The sequence below is a fragment of the Pseudorasbora parva genome, chromosome 17 (genome assembly GCF_024679245.1).
Source record: "Pseudorasbora parva isolate DD20220531a chromosome 17, ASM2467924v1, whole genome shotgun sequence".
NCBI classification, from domain to species: domain Eukaryota; kingdom Metazoa; phylum Chordata; class Actinopteri; order Cypriniformes; family Gobionidae; genus Pseudorasbora; species Pseudorasbora parva.
This window is the reverse complement of record NC_090188.1, coordinates 33,659,124-33,677,187: the sequence shown is the minus strand read 5'-3', so window position 1 is coordinate 33,677,187 and position 18,064 is coordinate 33,659,124. Positions and strand designations below refer to the sequence as shown.

The 18,064-nt window shown below is 37.1% G+C and overlaps 1 protein-coding gene and 1 long non-coding RNA gene across 3 annotated transcripts in view; both read left to right on the top strand.

Moving 5' to 3' along the window:
- Window positions 1–18,064, top strand: part of prkceb (protein kinase C, epsilon b) — a 164,618-nt gene that overhangs the window by 61,231 nt on the left and 85,323 nt on the right. The window lies entirely within an intron of this gene.
- On the top strand, window positions 4,005–8,454 carry LOC137044994 (uncharacterized). Of its 2 annotated transcripts, XR_010898666.1 has the most exons (8): window positions 4,005–4,447; window positions 4,573–4,641; window positions 4,735–4,793; window positions 5,136–5,238; window positions 6,609–6,712; window positions 6,835–6,915; window positions 7,047–7,128; window positions 8,061–8,454. It is a non-coding gene; the product is annotated as an uncharacterized lncRNA (long non-coding RNA). The 2 variants fall into 2 exon arrangements; XR_010898665.1 differs by having other exon boundaries at window positions 4,355–4,641.

Below are 18,064 nucleotides of genomic sequence, written 5' to 3'. Positions count from 1 at the left end.
TGAAGAGAAGTGTTGACAATGTGAGTGAGTGCAGGAGTGATTGAAGAAGAAATGGCCTTTCTGACGGTTTCTGCACATTTGTCCATTTTCAACCCTACCGAGCATTTTTTAGAAGGTATGATTTTTATGTACATGTACTGTAGTTGGTTCAATCATTTTTCCACATTTTAGAAATATCTTATTCATGAACTCTGCATAAAAACATTCAAATATATTTTGCATGTAAATATGAATGAAATGCAATGACCTGTGGTTAGGGTGTAACGATTCATTTTAAAGCCCCACTTGGCTACTTTTGCTCTCGGGGTCCCCCTACAGTTTGGAAAAAATAATGTCCTCAACTACTGTCGTAAGCTCTGTAATCCTACAACAGGGGATGCCATCGCGCGTGCATTTGTTGACATGACAACCCTGATAGCCCTGAACTACTGATGCGCGGTTCGTCTCATAACCCGCGGACCCCGTATGTCTATTTAATGGTCGCGGGTGCGCGGCGTGTTGTAAAAATATATACAGTGGTGCGGTGTGGGCCAAATAACTTCATAAAAGCGTCCCGCGGGTCGGTGCAGCACTAACAGTTCCCCTGAAAACTGCAAGAGGAGTTCTTCTGGCGTCGTGTGTGAAATGTCTTCATCCCAGGTAACGTTACAGTCAGTGGCATATGTTTCAGCATGTCATATGAATATAATTTCATGGGTTTTGTTTTTTTCAAACGCCAAATAATCACGATGCTCACGTTTACAAGCCAGCGTCATTATAGTAGTCTATTGGTTACCGTTTTACAGAATCTATATGATACTTCAGTTCAATGTTTGAGTGGTAGCTCACCGTAACAAGCAGGACAGCATCGGTCGGGCTCGCCTCCTTCAGCTCACGCCGACGAGCAAACCCTGGTCACATTTTGATCCTCGTCCTGCCTTTAATCCCATAATTTTTTCATTTCCTCTTATTGCTTTCCTCCAACAAAACCTTTTCTTTCTTATTTGTCTCTGCTGCTTCGGACATGACTATATTATCCGACGAACAAAGTTGGGCTCGCACGTCCGAATGTAAGGAAGTGTGTGTGTTGGTGGAAGTGACGTATATGCCGTAAAGCTGTCGAATTTTGTAGTTCTTTTCCTTTTCTCGGGTTACTACCCGAAACCCAAAGTTTAAAAGTACGATTAAAAACGATACAGACCCCATCAGGCTATGGCAGACGTGTCATTCAACCTATTGTAAGTCGATTTATCATCACAAGAGTCTTAAAAAATATATTATGAAGGTTGAAAAGTTACCTAGTGCTGCTTTAACAACGATTCGATTCATATCACGATTTGAGGTTGTCGATACGATTCAAGGACGATATTGGTTCATTTAGAATGGTACAATCCGAAACGATTCAGTGACTTGAAATCGATTCAGTAACTTTTTAGCCAAAATTTTAATCAGTGTGACTGAAATATAAGCTACGTGCAGGTGAAGTTTTCCTAGATTCCTGTCGTTTCTTTACGGGAAAGGAATGTTTTCTTTAAGGGAATCAGACATCAATTAATTATGAAATAAAAAAACAAGTAAACAATTAATGGCAATTGTGTTCACATTTTATTTGAATAAAGTGCAACCAACAGTTTAGGTTGAATTAACAGGAAGTTAACCTTTTCTGCTCTAATTTTCATTAAAAGTACAGTAAGTGCAACCAACATAATACTACTAGCCTACTTTTGCTTGTTTTTCAACATAAAAATATTACAATATTAATATAAAAAAAGTGCAACTAACATCTCTTCAGGTTTAATTAACAGTAGGTTTACCTGCTACTTTTGCCGTTTTTATTCAACATAAAAACAATACAAATATAATATTAATATCCAAAATAGTGCAACCAACATTTCTTCAGGTTGAACGAGCATTGGCTGAACCTGCTTCTACTACAAACTCGTTGGCGTCTCCTCTGCCATCCACCATGCTAGGTTTTGTTTTCTTTGCGCTGCTGCTGGCACGTGCGGCTGACTTCACATATAGGCAGATGTCTATGGGCAGACTGAGTAATGTTTAACGCCTTTATCATTAAAAGGGCTAAGAAAAAACATCCATAAAAAGTCTGATGTGCTTAAATCAAATGTGTTATTTCCCATTATCGATACAATCGATCGATTACCTTTTAAAACGATATCAGATCGATATATGTCGTCCGGAAGGCCAACTTGCCGAGCACAGATCGATGTAGTTGGATCATAGGAATATAAATCGATACATCGATGTAGATAAATCTTTACACCGCTACCTGCGGTGTTACAGCAACAATGTTGTTGTAGAATGCAGAATACTGTTTTATAACATTATCTGGTTGGTAAACTGTCTCAGTTCACTTTATCATAAACTTTAAATTGTTGGATCCTCCGGGAATTTTTCTGCCTCTTTTAATCTGTGTGTTTCTGTGTTGAATGTAAGAAAAACAGACATGTCCTTTTCTCTCTGCCAGCTCATGTTTAGTATTGAAAGTGCTGAGTCATTATGCATTCCAGATGTACGCTGCAGTTTGTGTGTGTGTGTGTTATCTAATCTCTTTATGTGAAATCTGCTTCCCTGCCTGAAAAGTCAGAGAGGGGGAATTAGCATTCAATGGTCTTGATTTTGAAAAGAGATCTTTTGTACACAAAACCTCAAATGTCTCCTTTGAAAGATGTGGCAAGTGACTGAAGTAGTTTACAATGGGGGATTGTAAAATGACAGTAAGATTCATAATGTTTCTCTCATAGTTATCCAGTTTCTGTCTGCTTTGGATTTTAGATTGAGAGTCTTGGTAGCACCTGTAAAATTTAACAGTGGGTGACTAATCGATCAACAACCAGTTTTGAATAGCATGACAGACTAGTTATCTAGAAGTTTTTATGTTTTAATTGCCCTGCATATTAAAATGCACATGTAGAAATACTACAGTTTAAAAGTTTGTGGTCGGTTAGTTTTCTTTTAAAGATGCCGTGTATATATTTTAGTGGCATCTAGTGGTAAGGTTGCAAATTGCAATCACACAGCTGTCCCTTTTGCAAAGCACATCGAGAAGCTACGGTAGCAGACACAAGACAAAGATGTCATCTGGGACAGCAGAGAGTATAGCTAGCACTCTGTAGAGAAGTTTGTCCATTTCGGGCTACTATAGAAACATGGCGGCTTCAAGGTAAGGGGAACCGCAGTGTATGAAGATAAAAATGGCTCATTCTAAGTTGATAAAAACATAACGGTTCATTATGTAAGGTATGTATACACCACTAAAAATAAAAAATATAGTTATGTATATTATATTGCATTTCTGTAAATAGATAAATCTTACACACTGCACCTTTTAGCCACCCTGCAAAAAAAAAAAAAAAAAAAAAAACAAAAATATATATATATATATATATATATATATATATATATATATATATATATATATATATATATATATATATATACACTTTTTTTTGATATATTTTACTACACTGTAAAAAAATATTACCTGGTTGCCTTAAAATTTTGAGTTCATTGAAATTACATTTTCAGTTAATACAATGAACATTTTTTTGCGATTCGACAACCTTTATTAAAATATTATTAAAAGATTTTGTAAGCATATTGGGTAAAATTGTGTGTGTTTTAGTTCTGATGATGCAGTGAACCATGCCAAATAGTGCTATTTTCATGATTTATAAAATTTTGTGGTTCAGAAAATTATGTGGAAAATTATGTGGTATCAGAACCACCTAATGTGGTTCAGATACAATAATAATTTGAGTTTCCATTTATTAAACAAATGTCTTTCATTGTATCAACTCAAATGTTTAATTTCAATAAACTCAAAATTTTAAGGCAACCAGGTTACTTACTTTTTAAAGTTAAACCAACAAAAACCAACAATATTTTTTTACAGTGTAGCCGGAACGCGACAAGCCCCCAACAACAACAAACAAAACAAACAAAAACAAAAATGTTTGTGCTTGTTTGAGTTGGATACATTTTCTATCCATTACAAAAACATGCACAGCAAAATCTCCAGTGTCAAAATCTTGGTGTTAAGGACTCTTAGAGTAAAGAGTTAATTTTCTGGTGTTGAATTAACACTGCTAGTGTAAACCGCACTCTCTGGCAGGTGAACATATTCAGAGTTAAATATCAATAACACTGACAGAGAGTATAGTCACATCCGGGACATTTCGGCAGCGGAACAAGCTCAAGCCTCGAACTTTTTCTCACAGACGCCATTTTCTTTGCCTCGCGATGCGTAACATCAATGAGGGGAAACGCTGATATTGCGTGTTTCATCCTTTGGTTCCATCTCATTTACGTATCCATTTTATAGCATTATATTGTTTTATAACTAGTTATGTGCTGTGCAAGGTTAAACAGCTCTCATAGAGGCATTTTCGTTGACGTGATTCGGACGGAGCAGACCAGGCGGGTGCTTTTTCACAGGGAAACGCCATAAGTAAGTGTTTTAGCTCATTTACAATATGTATTTTATAAAATGTTTATTTAACGCGATATTTAAATGCTCTGCACGCTTAAACGAAACAACCTTTCTCACATGCGGCATTTTCTTTGACTCGTGAGTGGTGACATGGAACTGACGACGAGGAGGCGGGTGCACGCCGCTTGCACGTTATGAGGGAAACGACGAAAGTAAGTGTTTAGCCTAATTTGCAACGTGTTTTTTTAATGACGTCGTTTAACGATATCTAACGCTTTTAAAACGCGCCTAAACCTTTCTTACAGACTAGGCTTGTGACGCAGTTGAGACACGGAGTGTGCTTTTAACAGAGAAAACACCTAAAGTAAGTGTTCTACACATATAATAATCTGTATAATTGCTGTATAATTATGTATTTATGTCTTGGAAAAATCACTGGCCTCACTGGTGAAGCAGCATCAAACGGGGGTTTCTAACATTCTTTCTCTTCCCCGTTATAGTTCATTCACCGAAGTGTAATCTTATTGCACTACTTAATCTTTGTGTATGATTTTTATTGGGTAGAATTCCAGATTCAAAGACTCATATTACTAACAAAGGAAAGCTATTTTTTTGCGAAATCAAGTGACAAAGTTTTAGGCAGGATTGTTTTATGAACTTCTAAAAATGTTGACCTAATTTGCTTTTGACCTGTCTCTGTCTTAAGAAGCATCATGTTCATCAGCTGCATCAACATTGATTTTTGACCACCCCCCTGGACTGAAACCAAGGCTGACAGATGACCATGCTTTCTGTTCTGCAGCAAAAAGGTATGTTTAAGGTATAGAAAACTGTAGTGCTTTTCTTGGCAGATTATTGGTAAATATCTTTAAGCACAGATATTGATCAATAATATTTATTTACAATAAAGGACAACTAAGGCAAAACGTGCATGCATCCCTCCATGGATGCTGGATCTTGTACACTAGAGATCAACAGTGTGAGAAAGAAAAAGATCAATGTCTATGGTGATACACTTTTATGATGATAAATGCACTTTTATAATGGATACCTGCACTTATGATGATAGGATGCACTTTTATGATGATAGATGCACTTTTATAATGGATACCTGCACTTATGATGATAGATGCACTTTTATGATGATGGATGCACTTTTATGATGGATAGGATGCACTTTTATGATGGATAGATGCACTTTTATGATGATAGATGCACTTTTATGATGGATAGGATGCACTTTTATGATGGATAGGATGCACTTTTATAATGGATAGATGCACTTTTATAATGAATACCTGCACTTATGATGATAGATGCACTTTTATGATGATAGATGCACTTTTATAATGGATACCTGCACTTATGATGATAGATGCACTTTTATGATGGATAGATGCACTTTTATGATGATAGATGCACTTTTATGATGGATAGATGCACTTTTATGATGATAGATGCACTTTTATGATGGATAGGATGCACTTTTATGATGGATAGGATGCACTTTTATGATGGATAGGATGCACTTTTATGATGATAGATGCACTTTTATGATGGATAGGATGCACTTTTATGATGGATAGGATGCACTTTTATAATGGATAGATGCACTTTTATAATGAATACCTGCACTTATGATGATAGATGCACTTTTATGATGATAGATGCACTTTTATAATGGATACCTGCACTTATGATGATAGATGCACTTTTATGATGGATAGATGCACTTTTATGATGATAGATGCACTTTTATGATGGATAGATGCACTTTTATGATGATAGATGCACTTTTATGATGGATAGGATGCACTTTTATGATGGATAGGATGCACTTTTATGATGGATAGATGCACTTTTATGATGGATAGGATGCACTTTTATGATGGATAGGATGCACTTTTATGATGATAGATGCACTTTTATGATGGATAGATGCACTTTTATGATGGATAGATGCACTTATGATGATAGATGCACTTTTATGATGGATAGGATGCACTTTTATGATGATAGATGCACTTTTATGATGATAGATGCACTTTTATGATGGATAGATGCACTTTTATAATGGATAGATGCACTAAAGTCTGTGTTTAAAACTAATGAAACGTGTATACTTTAAGACTGTTTAAAGTATTTCTTCATCCTCAAACTATATTTTGCTCGTTGCCAGCACACCTACCATATGACTGAAAAACAGAAGAACAACTCCACAAACTGCAGACCAATACCCTTGAAAGTGTCACTATTATTGGAGGACCAATACTTTTAGAATGGGTAAGTCATTCTTTCAGACTAAATATTTATGCAAAATGTAGGCTAATTATCACTAACTTTTGGTTAACGTTTGGATATGCCTTCATGTTTAAATGTATTGTTTTTGCTGTTTGTGTTTTTAGGAGAATTTCTATGATGCAGCAAGTAAAGGGTACCTGGCTTGGTGTTTGAAGGCTGTACAGACTAGAACCTGTCTGGAGATGGTACGATTTAACATATAACATGAGAGAATCATGGCCACAAACATCACATTTGTTGGTATTTGGCTAATAGAATTGAGTCAAACTAATTGTTTTCATGATTTGACAGGTATATATTTTCTGTTTGATTTTAGACTCAACAGATTGGGAAATCACCTGCCCCCAACATCACAAAGTCAGGAAGAAGGGAACAAAAATCATTCCAGCAGATGACTAGTAAGTGAGATTTCTTAAGGGTTAGTTCACCCAAAAATGAAAATTCTGTCATCATTTACTCACCCTTATGTCGTTGGACACCCTTAAGACCTCCGTTCATCTTCAGACACAGATGAAGATATTAGTGTTGAAATCCGATGGCTCAGAAAGGCCTTCATTGACACCTATATCATTTCCTCTCTCAAGACCCATAAAGGCACTAAAGATGTCGTTACAAAGCCCATCTCACTACAGTGGCTCTACAATCATTTTCTGAGGTGACGAGAATAGTTTTTGTGCGTAAATAAAAACTAAGTAACGGCATGGCAGATTTCAAAACACCGCTTCATTAAGCCTCGGCGCATTTTGAATCATAGACAGTCCATGCAACTACCACTTTCAAGCCACAGAAATATATAAAGGTACATCATTAAAGTACTCCATGCAACTCCAGTGTTTTAACATACATTTTCATTAAACTATGCAAATGCCGTGTTTGCAAAATATATTTATATATATATATATATTATAAATGGGGTTGAGATTTTTTTGAGCAAATAAAGCACTTGTTTCATAAAAATGAGGTTAAACCCATGGAGTCACATAGATCACTTATGATTTCCTTTGTACCTTTCTAGGCTTTGGAAGTGGAGGCTGAATAGGCTGTAAATGAAAGGACAGAAATTTCTTAGATATTATTAAAAATATGGAAAAAAAGATGAAAAAAAGTCTTACGGGTTAAGAACAACATGAGAGTGAGTAATTTAATAACAGAAGTAACTTGGGTGAAGTAAGCCTTTAATGTACTTGGAAATCAGTCAATTCTAACCAAAATAGTTTATTGGTTGAGTCACCAAAGTCCAAGATGATTGAACTTTTTGCACCATAAACTTACTGTATTTATAAAATACAACTAGAATTAATTGTAATTGGTCTGGTATTGTGTTGTTTAGGGAACCAGGATTCCAGAGAGTTGGATCTACACAGCTTTTCCTGTTCTGCATATGAAACCACAACTGAACTGCACTGTTAGCAACTGGACACAACTGATCCACAGATATCCTGTGACTGTTTTTTCATCTGCTGAATGTTGTGTTGACTCAAGTACTGCTGTTCTGTTGCAAAGTTGAAGGTACTGAACCAACTTCACTGACACAGGACATATATTCACTGACATGCAGGACTTGAAGTATTACACACTTATAAGCAGCTTTAATAGCTTATGAAAGAAATGCATATATTATGCCTTCATCATTTATTTTAAAAGTTAACCTTCTGTGATGTAAATGGACTTGCTTGTAAATAAAGAACTAGTTTAAAACAACTTTTTGCATTCTTTATTTTTTACTTTACAATGAACAGCGTGTGTGTGTGTGTGTGTATGCATGTATGTGTATATATATATATATATATATATATATATATATATATATATATATATATATATATATATATATATATATATATATATATATAGACTGATTTCCATTTTTCTGAAGTGTTAGGTCAACACCAGAACAGTGTAGAATTTTAACTCTGCCAGTGTTTTCTACAAAGCTGCACTTAACTCTGTAACAGTGTTGTTGTTATCTGCATTGGTGTTAATATTTTACTCTATTAGAGTTTATTGTAACACCGAGTTGGGTGTTGTGAGAGGCAACACTTTTAAAAGTGTTGAATTAACACTTTGCGGGTGGTTCCCATATATACACTTTTAAAGTGTTGAAATTAACTCTATTGGTGTTGATTTCCGGATTTCAAATTTACTGTGTGCATAAACTACTAAATGGATTTTTTTTTTACTTTTGCGATGTAAAAAAATGTCTGCTGTTTATCCAGCGGTAAAACCTTGTCTGCAAAGCATCTGAATCGGAAAGGCTGTTTTAAGCCCCTTTCACACTGCACTTCGGACCCGCAATATTCCCGGAACATTGCCGGGTCGCCTTCTGTGTGAAAGCAACCACGTCCCGGGATTGATTACCGAATTCGACCCGGGTCGGGGACCTAGTAATATTGCGGTATTCGACCCGGGACGAGCGTTGTGTGAACAAAAGCCGAAACTAATGCCGCAACGTGTATGTAGTTATCGTGCGACTCCTATAGATTGTTTTTTCAATAATACAACCCTGCAGTGCCAGAAGAGCTAGTCGGTGTTTTAAACGCAGAGAGTGTTCGTATACAAAAGAAACTAAAATTAAACAAGCAGAAATGTGCGCAAACTGGACACAAGTCGAGACCACAGAGCTCCTTACTATCCGCGCTGCAGCGGAGATCGCTCGCCATTATGCGTCACATCAGGATGTCACGTGTCAACTCGACCCGGGACCGTTATGGGTTGTGTGTGAAAGCGCACATATTATGGCATTTCGCTGGCAGTGTGAATGGACCAAATCTAGCGGCCCGGGAACAAATGCCGGGTCGCATTATCCGCGTATTTGCCGGAATCACAGTGTGAAAGGGGCTTTAGTCATTCAGAAGTGTGTTGTCAAAGATGCTCTGTATATTTCCGTCCTAGAACTGTCTTACATGACTGCGTTCCCAAACAGCAGCATCTGCCTCTGAAAGCAAGATAAGTTTATTGGGTCACATGAGTTTCTCTGAGACACAAATCATTAATTATACATGAAAAGGATTATGTATGGTGGCTTCTCCTATGTTTCTTAATAATTTTTTTGCGGTAGTTTATCAGGAAATGGCGAGTATGTTCTCTCGACTGACTGGATGCAAACAGCGCTTTATTCGCGAATGTTTTATGCGAGATTTAAATTTCCATTTGCATAAGTTATATTTACACCTTTGGATGGAAACATAGCTATTGTCTTCAGTCATTCTAATATGCTGATTTGGTGCTCAAGAAACATTTCTTATCATTATCAATGTTGAAAACCATTGTGCTGCTTAATATTTTTGTGGAATCTGTGATAAATATTTCAGGATTCTTTGATGATCAAAGTTTGATGAACAGCATTTCTTTTTGTAACCTTATAAATGGCTTTACTGTCACTTTAATGCATCATTGCTAAATCTTACTGACCCCAAATCTTTGAACCGTATACAGTAAATGTGCATGATCCGTCCCTTTCACGCATTTAGGGATCTGCTGTTTAAATGTTGTGAATTCTTCTTGTTCTTTTCTGCTGGAGTAGCAGTGTTCCTGGATAGAGACAAACAGCTTGTTTAGTCAACTGACATGGTTTGCAGTTTCATGCTGCTCAGCTTTTATATCTTTATTGGTCTCTAACCTGATATATTTCATTTCTGGATGCATAAATGTCTATATTTATTTGTTATTTTGTTTAGCTCTATGACAATACCCAGATCCTTTTCAAAAGCAGGTGTAGTGTACAAGGTTTTGCTGGGTGTGCAAAATTACTCCTTCTGTGTTTATCTAACCCGGCATGTCCTGACAGCTCACACCCTCTGTCACGTGCCTCCCTGCTGTGTTCACTGGCTTTGTTTTTGCTCTCATCTTATGTCACCTCTGTAGTGTCCCCTGGTTTGATGTCTTTATCTCCCTGGGTCTTTCAGATGACTTTGAAGTCTGCAGCCCATTAATCATAAACAGATATTCTATCTCTCTTTTACTCTCTCTCTCTCTCACACATGCATCCAGAAGGTGAATTACTGAAAGACTGGCTCTCCAAAAGCATTTAAATTGTGTTGTTCTGGACAAGGATTATTTTTTTTCTTCAATAGAACATAAAACGAGATGTTATGCAGAATGTATGAGCTGCTCTTTTTTTATACAATGAAAGTGACATCAAGTTTCAAAAGAAATTACATTAGAGTATATTTTAGTTTACCATAAATGCTTGTCAGTAAATTTGACAGGACACGTTTACAATATTTCAAAGACAATAGAAGTATAAAATGTATAACAAGATACATTTATTCTGTAATAGAAACTCGTTTTAAAAGTATACTTAATCATAATCATTAAACCATCTTAAGTCCCCTTTAATAGAACTCCAATTACAGCAATAGCTCATAGACGCTCATAACACCAATGTGAAATGTTGAAATCTTCATACTGCTGTCCTTTACAAAATCACCATATGTCTGTATTTTATAAAACTAGCCACTGTTCTCTTCAGAACCACAGACCTAGGAAAAGTTTACTGCGCTGATGTGGACAAGCATCAAAGCTTGAGCAAAAGTCATCAGTGTGAAAACTATTTCCAGGTATCATTTTCACATCCAATGCCACGTTGTTAAAATAGCAAATGCACCCTTGCCCATTTATTCGCCGTGGGCGTGCTGGTCTAAAAACCATAGTGTGTTCCAAATAAAAAAACACATTTCCATAGCCACTAAAAACAACTGCACCATTGACCAACAAAAACGTTGTCTTAAGTCAATAGCGTAGAATTGTTTTGTTTTATTTAATGGGCACGTTAGTAATATGCATATAGTTTAGTGCAAAACTTCTTATAACACACAAAGGGACGTGCAGCAGCACACAAACATTAGGGGTGTAAATAAAAGGATTCCTCTCTGGAGAAGCATTCAATTTTTCCACTTGCAAATTCATTTTAATAACGAATCCACCACTGTGTAAGCGCAACTGGCTTTTATAGGGAATAGGAGATGAGACTCTGATTGGTTTACTGCACGTTACACCTTAAATACACCCATGACTCATTAGGAGCCTGATGTTCTGACCGTTTTATTTGTCCCAATGTTAAACTAGCAAAAGTGGATCCTAAGTGCACCTGCACAATGCACTTCAGACCATTCGCTCAGATCATTAAAATAGGGTCTATGAGTCTATTTTACAAGAGTTTCCTGACTCTGATCTTGTTAGGAAGACATTTAATAGTTTTCATGAAATAGAGGAAATGTGATAAAATACACCAATATTCAATAAATAGTTAGCTAAATTAAATATAACGTAGGTAGGCAACCAAAATACTTATTATTGTCTTTGTGAGGTGGGTCTAAATGGGAACAGTAATATAGCCTAATAAAAGCTATGTGTTTTCCAGACAGGCTACAAAAACGTACGCCCGGTCTGCCGACAGGCTATATTAAATAGTGAAATAACATTCCTTTATTGGTGTGCGTTGTTCCCTCTCTTGACTTGATATTTGAAGGAAAAAAACAATTGCGGAAGTTTTGAACATTGAGGCTTGTGTGCGCACGGACTCGCTCGTGCGTGTGTGTGTATGTACGGTTTGCAGTTATGTCCACCGATCGGGCAGGCCAAGTAATACAAAAATAACATTCCAATCAATCACAGGTGGATGAGAGATAAATCATTGAGTTTGTATGATAAAGACATATTGCCAGCCCTATGGGATGAATCATTCCTGTTGATGTTTCCCACATGACAGTGGAGCTGAAGCTCATTAAATATGCAAATCTTATCCAATCCTAGCCGTAGGAGAGAGCCTCAATACCAGGGTAGAAAATAGCCTATTTATTCATTATTTTGAATGCAAACATTTGTTTATAAAAAGTTACATTTATAAAATTACCATGCAAACTGTAGGTTTTTATTTCTGAAATTGGACTATTACAATTAAAAAGCTCTCAAATTAATTTCTTACTAGTAGCAATTGTAATTATAGAGCTCTCTAATTCAGTTTTTACTATTAACAATTATTAGTAATGCATTCTCTAATTCAGTTGTTGAATTCTATAGAGCTCTCTATTTCAATTCTTACCAGTAAAAATGGCAACAAGTATTGCTGGGAACAGTTTAAGCTAAAACGGCTTGTCATAACAATGTTTTATATAAAAAGAATTATGAATGAAAGTACTATTGTTTGTCACATTTTCTTATAGGTGACTCATAGTGCTGCATGCTTTCTTCCAAATCCAATAATCCAACTCATTAACCCCTTTAATGCCAAAGCACTGGAAAAAACAGCAAATCAGTTTGACTTTGGCACTGAAGGACAAATATTCAGCACATATAAAACAATTTGAATCAGACAAAGCAATATGGACACATGGTAAAACACTGTTTCTCACACTTTTGTCTTGCAACATTACTATTAGATCCAATTTAGTCTGCACTTCATCATCGTTTATGTTCAGTCTCTGAAAAGCCTGTGCCGAATGATGTCTTGTTTAAAAATTAATCCACAAAAAATGAATCAAACAACCAAACAGCGTCTCACTGACACAATGACTTACTTTAAAATAAAGTTCATCCGTGCTTTCTTAATGTAAGGATCACAAGGTTGGCAATGCAAAAACAGTTTTTCCACAGCTTGGCACTTCAAAATGTCTTGGAATCCTCAAGGGCTGGAGTAATCCTGTGTTTGAGTCTGTCATAGGGCTGGGCGATATGGCCAAAAAATGATCATGATAAAATCTTTTCAGATTTTTGCTTCTAAGTAAAAGTTGTAGAAACCAGACTGTAAATTGTGGCTATTCTTTATTGTCAGAACATGACACACACTTCATGTTTTTGAATTCCTTACTCTTTTCCAGTCATTTTTCCTTAACAAAATACATTTCTTAATAAAATAATAATAATAATAATAATAATAATGAAACAGGTTTGTGTTGCCTGAATTTGGCATATATCTTCAGCACAGTTTGCAGTGTATGCTGCAGTATTAATAAAATTACATGTATTGTCTTAGAAATCCACATATGACAGTGAGTTGACAGTAGTAGCTTGAGTTAGGAGGATGCAGATGTAAATTTATGTTCAAAAACACGGACATCTGTAAAAATCTAATTTTTATATAGTAAAATGTAATTATAATGACTGAGCTTTTTTTTTTTTAAAGCAGCACAAATGTTTATAGTCATGTCCGAAGCAGCAGAGACAAATAAGAAAGAAAAGGTTTTGTTGGAGGAAAGCTTTAAGAGGAAACGAAAAAGGGATCGGATTAAAGGCAGGACGTGGATCAACATTGGACCAGCGTTTGCTTGTTGGCGTGAGCTGAAGGAGGCGTGCCCGATCGATGCTGTCCTGCTGGTTATGGTTATTACCTATCATTCAAACATTGAACTGAAGTATCATATAGATTCTGTAAAACGGTAACCAATAGACTACTATAATGACACTGGCTTGTAAACGTGAGCATCGCGATTATTTGGCATTCGAAAAAAATAAAACCCATGAAATTATATTCATATGACATGCTGAAACATATGCCACTGACTGTAACGTTACCTGGGATGAAGACATTTCACACACAACGCCAGACGAACACCTGCATGTGAACTCCTCCTGCAGTGTTCAGGGGAACTGTTAGTGCTGCACCAACCCGAGGGGCCGCTTTTATGAAATTATTTGGCCCGCCCCGCACCACTGTATATATTTTTACAACCTGCCCCGCACCCGCGACCATTAAATAGACAAACGGGGTCTGCGGGTTATGAGACGACCCGCGCATCGCTAGTTCAGGGCTATCAGGGTTGTCATGTCAACAAATGCACTCGCCATGACATCCCCTGTTGTAAGATGACAGAGTTTACTACAGTAGTTGAGGACATTATTTTTTCCCAACTGTAGGGGGACCCCGAGAGCAAAAGTTACCCAGTGCTGCTTTAAATTAACCCTTGGTCTTCCATAGTATCATAAATTTAGATCATGATAACCACAGTTAAAACCATGCATATAGGCCTAGCTCTTCATTACCATGGTAAAATGGACCTATGGTTTCTATGGTATTTGTATGAAAAATAGTAGACCTAGCCTAAATCATTTAGTAGAAATGCACACATTCTATAGCTAAATAACAATAGGGGAGAGTGGGGTAAAGTGAGACAGTTTTTATATTTGCTCCCCTCTAAGCAAGCTAAAATTATATATCAGTAAAATCGACACATTTCCCATTAATTCAGGATGTTTCCTAGCAATGGAAATGATCAGAATGTATTCAGGACGCAAATCAGTGAAAATATGTTTGTTTACAAAAAAAGTGGTCTTGTGTCTCACTTTACCCCTGCTAAGGGGTAAAACTGAGACAGACCAGATAAATCAAGGGGTTAAAGTGAACCCCTTACTTTTTCTACTCTGAAACTACCATAACAACACATGTTGTAACAGTTTGAATCCTGACAGCTAGCTTGACAACCACACATACCAGAACTAATGTCAGACTAGTAACAGAATCATGGGGATTTAATAATAATAATAATAATAATAGATTTTATTTATAATGCACTTTTCATTCCGAAGAATCTCAAAGTGCAACAAGTGGGGGGGGGGGGATAACAACAAAAAATGAATAACAAGTAAAAATATAGAATAGCCTACTACAAAAAATCAACCAACACAGAAAACAGAACAGAAACAGAGCTGATGGTGAACAGAAAACAGCTGATGGTGAACAGAAACAGAGCTGATGGTGAACAGAAAACAGCTGATGGTGAACAGAAACAGAGCTGATGGTGAACAGAAACAGAGCTGATGGTGAACAGAAACAGCTGATGGTGAACAGAAACAGAGCTGATGGTGGAAGTCTCTGTTAGCTCCGCAGCACACTGTGGTCCACTCCATGTTTCAGATTTCCCCCAGCGGCAGTGTCCCGATGACATCGCAGAGGCACGACAGCTGAAGACCAGATGATGGGTCTTCATGACGATTCAGACGATGGGGATCGCCACAGCACCATGCAGGAGGCAGAACATTTTTCCGGGCACTTCTGTGGACACACGGCCGCAATGCAGGACGGAACAGCGGCGCAGCCGAAAAGCGGAACATCCCAACATCATGCCGGACGCCAATGACGATGGCCCGGATGACGCTAGCCCGGTGCAAACTTCAGCCACCATGCAGCTTAAGCCCAAGGGAGACCACCAGTGAGCAGCCGCGGCGAGAAACATCAAATGTCTTCCAAACCAGAACCAACCGCAGCAATTCAAAACATAAACATCAGAGAAGCGGTGGAAAACGACGAAACGACAAATAACGTCCTCTCAGTGGCTGCCAGCAATCAGCAACAGTCCCAATTGTAGCTCTGACTGTTAGACTAGTCACAAACATAAGGAAATAAAATAAAATCTAATTCTAATTGTACATTAACATGATTTGTGGGTGGAGAAGCGGCGAACAGACAACGCCAGCGTCCTCTCCCCCATGTTCTATTGAATTTGGATTTGAATTAACTACTTAAACTCCAAGAGCATTTTTTGGGATTTCCGCCTGGATTTGGCCTACCCAAATTGAAAAGCTTCCCATACACACATACAGTGGTCTAGGTTCAAAAATTTGGTGTCATTTTACAGGAAACCCTTTGAAGTTACATAAAACACTGCTAAAAGTCATAAACATGTAAGTATATGTTGTCTAAGCTGTAATAACTCCCCAAAAAAAGAACAGCTTAGACAACATATACTTACATGTTTATCACTTTTAGCCGTGTTTTAATATGAAATAACACCAACATTTTGAACCTAGACCACTGTATGTTTTTATGGGAAACTTTTCAATTTGGGTAGGCCAAGTCCAGGCGGAAACTGTACCAGAGTAATGTAGTGTAAATACATTACTTTTTGTAAAACAAATGCCAAACTGATGCATATCTCCAGAAAGTAGAGACTCTAAGCTTTCAAATGGCACCACATATGACATCATAGCTCCTCCACAGACATTTAAAATTGAAAGTATATACATGACAATGTACAGGGTCCATGGAGTTTAAGTGGGTCAATTAAGCAAAACAAATTTCTAAACACTTGAAAGTAACTCTGAATAAAATCAAATACAATATAATATAATTCTAAATGTTTTAATTAACATTCAAATGACAGCTAGAACAATTTAGATCAGAACACAGTCTGGGGGTCAGAACACAGGACCCTTAGAGACAGCTAGGGTCTGGGGGTCAGAGCAAAGGACAATCAGAACCAGCTAGAACAGCCTGGGACTCAGAACACAGGACGAGACCGACCTGGATTAGAACATCAGCCTGTCATACTCTACAACTAGGCCTACTCTACATCCCAGCCCTGAAGTTACAGGGAAAGATGAGGAGTTCCTCTCTCAAGCCTTTTAGGTTTAGGCCGCTTCTTCACCACATCACTCAGGAACATGTTCCCCAGGTTGTCTTCCTGTGTACTGCTTAGTTTGGCATGATGGCTTTTCTACATTTTTTAGGACATTACAAATAAAACATATTTAATGAAATATTACATTAATATATGTTTAAGACTAAACTTAACTTGTGCCCTCGTGTCTCACTTTACCCCACAGCATTTGTCTCACTTTAACCCACCACCACATTTTTAGAAAAATCTCTGTTAGCAATTCAGGCTAATCTTCAGCTAGCATCATTACATGGTTTTATATGTTGGTAGTTCATCAACATGTATCATATAAGTTTTTGCTACCTAAATCAATTTGCTTTGACACAACAGTTTGACACAACAGAGAAAAGTTGACAGCAAGAAAATTAACTTTTACATGCAAAAATAAAATGTTTTGAAGAAAAAAAAAACATGCTGACAACAACACCATGAGGTCCTCTCCTTCATGGCCAAGGGGAAATTGTAGGGGCTTGAAAATATAATGGTCATATTACCACAAATATGTTTTGTTGACCAGATAACAGGGGTGTCTCACATTACCCACTCTCCCCTTCTGTAATAATATTCAATTACTCCTTGGCTACATTAAATAATATAGGCTAATACAATTATATATGAATATATCCCACGTCTGCCATAGTACTAGGTGCAGTTAGTTACAACAGTAAATCCATGGTAAATTATGGATGAGATTGAAAAGCCTTTTGACTGTATCATTGCTCACAGTATTTTTTATGTTTGTCAGCGCTGTTCCATCTGGCTTTAAAGTAGTTTACATCACAGAGACATCTGTGTTTTTCGTTGAATGCATGCGCTTCTCACTGGAACTCAAGACACTGTTCAGTGTTCGCGTGACCGATCAGAGTAAACTGATCTCTTCTGGTGAGCTCGCGCTTAATGAGCCCACTGCCGTTTGGACTTGACCCAAAAAGGTTAAATAGTCTGTTTGACACGGTAACAA